The following is a 5,309-nucleotide window of genomic DNA, read 5'->3' on the forward strand; positions in this document are numbered from 1 at the left end:
TGCCTGCAGTGCAGGAGACCAGAAAGTACCTGCAGTAGTCAAAATCAGAGACAGAAAGTAGGATGGTGGTTGTTGCGGGTTGTGGGGGGAGGGGGAATGGGGAGTTATTATGTTCTGTGTATTTTACTACAAAAAATTTTTTTTTCATGAGTGGAGTACATAGTCTTTCATATTTGGGGGGATACAAGAGAAGTAATCAATCTGATTTCGGTACTGACCATCTGGTGACGTCCATGTGTAGAGTCTTCTCTTGTGTTGTTGGAAGAGGGTGTTTGCTATGACCAGTGCCTTCTCTTGGCAAAACTCTGTTAGACTTTGCCCTGCTTCATTCTATACTCCAAGGCCAAATTTTCCTGTTAGTCCAGGTATTTCTTGACTTCCTACTTTTGCATTCCAGTCTGCTATAATGAAAAGGACATCTTTTTGGGTGTTAGTTTTAGAAAGTCTTATAGGTCTTCATAGAACTGTTCAACATCAGCTTCTTCAGTTTTACTGGTCGGGGCATAGACTTGGATTACTGTGATATTGAATGGTTTGCCTTGGAAACAAACAGAGATCATTCTGTCATTTTTGAGATTGCATCCAAGTACTGAATTTTGGAATTTTTCGTTGACTATGATGGCTACTCCATTTCTTCTAAGGGATTCTTGCTCACAGTAGTAAATATAATGGTCATCTGAGTTAAATTCACCCATTCCAGTTCATTTTAGTTTGCTGATTCCTAAAATGTCAACGTTCACTCTTGCCATCTCCTGTTTGACCACTTCCAATTTGCCTTGATTCATGGACCTAACGTTACAGGTTTCTATGCAATATTGCTCTTTACAGCATTGGACTTTACTTCCATCACCAGTCACATCCACAACTGGGTATTGTTTTTGCTTTGGCTCTGTCTCTTCATTCTTTCTGCAGTTATTTCTCCACTGATCTCCAGTAGCATATTGGGCCCTACCAACCTGGGGCATTCATCTTTCAATGTCATATCTTTTTGCCTTTTCATACTGTTCATAGAGTTCTCAAGGCAAGAATACTGAAGTGGTTTGCCATTCCCTTCTCCAGCGGGCCACATTTCGTCAGAACTTTCCACCATGAGCTGTCCATCTTGGCTGGCCATACACAGCATGGCTCATAGTTTCATTGAGTTAGACAAGACTATGGTCTACGTGATCAGACTGGTTAGCTTTCTGTGATTGTGGTTTTCATTTTGTTTGCCCTCTGATGGAGAAGGATAAGAGGCTTATGGAAGCTTCCTGATGGGAGAGACTGACTGAGGGGGAAACTGGGTCTTGTTCTGATGGGTGGGGCCATGCTCAGTGAATCTTTAATCCACTAGAATCTTAAACCTTAAATTAAAGGTTAACAGAATCTTTAATTCTGTTGATGGGCAGGGCTGTGTTCCCCCTGTTATTTAACCTGAGGCCAAACTATGGTGGAGGTAATGAAGATAATGGCGACCTCGTTCAAAAGGTACCATGCATGCACTGCTGCACTCAGTGTCCCCAACCCTGCAGCAGGCCACTGCCGACCCACGCCTCCACTGGAGACTCCTGGACACTCATGGGCAAGTCTGGGTCAGTCTCTTGTGGGGTCACAGCTCCTTTCTCCTGGGTCCTGGCGCACTCAAGGTTTTGTTTGTGCCCTCCAAGAGTCTGTTTCCCCAGTCCTGTGTAAGTTCTGGTGGCTCTATGGTGGTGGTAATGGCAACCTCCTCTAAGAGGGCTTATGCCATACCCAGGTCTACTGCACCCAGAGTCCCTGCCCCTGTGGCAGTCCACTGCTGACCCATATCTCTGCAGGAGACACTCAAACACCATTCTGTCTCAGTCTCTGTGGGGTCTCTGGGTCCTGGTGCACACAAGGTTTGTTTGAGCCCTCTGAGCATCTCAAGTGGGTATGGGGTTTGATTCTAAACATGATTTCACCCCTCCTACCATCTTTCTGGGGCTTCTCTGCCCTTGGACATGGGGTATCTCCTCAAAGTCGCTCCAGCACTGCACAGCTGCCACTCCAGTTGGTGATGGACACCCCGAAGAAAAAGACTCTACACATGGACATCCCCAGATGGTCAATTCTCCAATCAGATGGATTATATTCGTTGCAGCCAAAGATGGAGAAGCTCTATACAGTCAGCAAAAACGAGACCGGGAGCTGACTGTGGCTCAGATAATGAACTCCTTATTGCCAAATTCAGACTTAAATTGAAGAAAGGGAAAAGCACTAGACCATTCAGGTGTGACCTAAATCAAATCCCTTACAATTATACAGTGGAAGTGACAAATAGTTTCAAAGGATTAGATCTGATAGACAGAGTGACTGAAGAACTATGGATGGAGGTTCATGACTTTATACAGGAAGCAGTGATCAAGACCATCCCCAAGAAAAAGAAATTCAAAAAAGGCAAAATGGTTGTCTGAGGAGGCCTTACAAATAGCTGTGAAAGAAGAGAAGTGAAAGGCAAAGGAGAAAAGGAAAGATATACCCGTTTGAATGCAGAGTTCCAAAGAATAGCAAGGAGAGATAAGAAAGCCTTCCTCAGTGATCAATGCAAAGAAATAGAGGAAAACAATAGAATGGGAAAGACTAGCGATCTCTTCAAGAAAATTAGAGATACCAAGGGAACATTTCATGCAAAGATGGGTACTATAAAGGACAGAAATGGTATGGACTTAACAGAAGCAGAAGATATTAAGAAGAGGTGGCAAGAATATACAGAAGAACTGTACAAAAAAGATCTTCATGACCCAGATAATCACGATGGTGTGATCACTCACCTAGAGCCAGACATCCTGGAATGTGAAGTCAAGTGGGCCTTAAGAAGCATCATTATGAACAAAGCTAGTGGAGGTGATGGAATTTCAGCTGAGCTATTTCAAATCCTGAAAGATGATGCTGTGAAAGTGCTGCACTCAATATGCCAGCAAATTTGGAAAACTCAGCAGTGGCCACAGGACTGGAAAAGGTCAGTTTTCATTCCAATCCAAAAGAAAGGCAATACCAAAGAATGTTCAAACTACTGAACAATTGCACTCATCTCACATGCTAGCAAAGTAATGCTCAAAATTCTCCAAGCAAAGCTTCAACAGTAGGTGAACCGTGAACTTCCAGATGTTCATGCTGGATTTAGAAAAGGCAGAGGAACCAGAGATCAAATTGCCAACATCCGCTGGATCATTGAAAAAGCAAGAGAGTTCCAGAAAAAACATCTATTTCTGCTTTATTGACTATGCCAAAGCCTTTGACTGTGTGGATCACAACAAACTGTGGAAAATTCTGAAAGAGATGGGAATACCAGACCACCTGACCTGACTCCTGAGAAATCTGTATGCAGGTCAAGAAGCAACAGTTAGAACTGGACATGGAACAACAGACTGGTTCCAAATCGGGAAAGGACTACCTCAAGGCTGTATTTTGTCACCCTGCTTATTTAACTTATACGCAGGACTGGATGAAGCACCAGCTGGAATCAAGATTGCCAGGAGAAATATCAATAACCTCAGATACGCAGATAACACCACCCTTATGGCATAAAGCGAAGAACTAAAGAGCCTCTTGATGAAAGTGAAAGAGGAGAGTGAAAAAGTTGGCTTAAAGCTCAACATTCAGAAAACTAAGATCATGGCATCCGGTCCCATCACTTCATGGCAAATAGATGGGGAAACAGTGGAAACAGTGACAGACTTTATTTTGGGGGGCTCCAAAATCACTGCAGATGGTGATTGCAGCCACGAAATTAAAAGATACTTGCTCCTTGGAAGGAAAGTTATAACCAACCTAGATAGCATATTAAAAAGCAGAGACATTACTTTACCAACAAAAGTCTGTCTAGTCAAAGCTATGGTTTTTCCAGTGGTCATGTATGGATGTGAGAGTTGGACTATAAAGAAAGCCGAGCACTGAAGAATTGATGCTTTTGAACTGTGATGCTGGAGAAGACTCTTGAGAGTCCCTTGAACTGCAAGGAGATCCAACCAGTCCATCCTAAAGGAAATCAGTCCTGGGTGTTCATTGGAAGGACGGATGCTGAAGCTGAAACTCCAATACTTTGGCCACCTCATGTGAAGAACTGACTCATTTGAAAAGACCCTGATGCTGGGAAAGATTGAAGGCAGGAGGAGAAGGGGATGACAGATGATGAGATTGTTGGATGGCATCACCGACTCAATGGACATGAGTTTGAGTAGGCTCTGGGAGTTGGTGATGGACAGGGAAGCCTGGCATGCTGCAGTCCATGGGATAGCAAAGAGTCGGACACGACTGAGAGACTGAATTGAACTGAAGAGAAGATTTGATGAGAAATGCCACTGTTTATTTCTCTAGTCCTCTGTTGATGAATCCTTTTGGTTGTTTATAGGTTTTGCCATTGTAAACAACACTGCAGGGAACATCGTTCTACATATACTCCCTAGAGTCCATATATACGATTTTCTCTAGTGTATCAACCTGGAAAGGAATGACGTAAGGAAGACACTAGCCTTGAGAGGAATGATAACTTGAAGCATCTCCTTCTCTCACTTCCATGTGTGTGCTCAGTTGCTCAGTCGCGTCCAACTCTTTGCAGTCCTATGGACTTGTAGCCTGTGAGGCTCCTCTGTCCAGGCAAGAATACTGGAGTAGGGTGCCATTTCCTACTCCATCTTACCCCCATAGCTATTCACAAAGTTCTTTTCAAAGTAATGGTACCCGCTTATACTCACACCAAGCTATGGATGAATTTCTGTTTGCCCACATGCTTTCTAATTCTTGGTTTTGCCAGTCTTTTCAATTCAGCCAATCTGATAAGTGTGAGTTGGTATCTTATTGTTGTTTAAATCTCTATCTCCTTAAACATGGTTGAGATTGAGCCTTTTGTCAGATGTTGGTCATTTAGCCTCTTTCCCAATGGCCCATTTGCTTTCTTTGTCTTTGAGTGTCAACAGTGTTTAAGTAACTCTCTCACACCAAGTGCTGTCCCTGCCTTCCAGAACTCACATCACTTAAAATGCAAATTTCATTGGTGCTTAAAGAACCTGCTTTCTTTTCAATCACTTGTTTACTACTAATTTCACCAATCAAATGAGAGTTCAGCTCTTCTGTCTGTTCACAGAATCCCGAGTCCTGCTGTATTCACAGTTCAGGCTCTGCGAAAAAACTTCGTGGGGCAAAATAAACTATTAAAAGGCTTCTTTCTTTCTGTCCTCTCCCCCACTTCCTCCCCCCACCTCCTCCTTTTTCACCTCCTCTTCCTCCTCCTTTTGGTGAGATGATTTGTTGCCTGGAAACAATTTACCCAAAATAGAAACTTTAAAAAGGCAGTGGAAATTTTTCTTTTT

General features: G+C 43.1%; 1 protein-coding gene across 1 annotated transcript in view; it reads right to left on the reverse strand.

Annotated features, from left to right (window-relative positions):
- CD8A (CD8 subunit alpha) overlaps positions 1 to 5,309 on the reverse strand; it is a 57,091-nt gene that overhangs the window by 34,275 nt on the left and 17,507 nt on the right. The window lies entirely within an intron of this gene.

The sequence above is a fragment of the Giraffa tippelskirchi genome, chromosome 4 (genome assembly GCF_054371585.1).
Source record: "Giraffa tippelskirchi isolate mGirTip1 chromosome 4, T2T-mGirTip1v1.2.pri, whole genome shotgun sequence".
Lineage (NCBI taxonomy): Eukaryota > Metazoa > Chordata > Mammalia > Artiodactyla > Giraffidae > Giraffa > Giraffa tippelskirchi.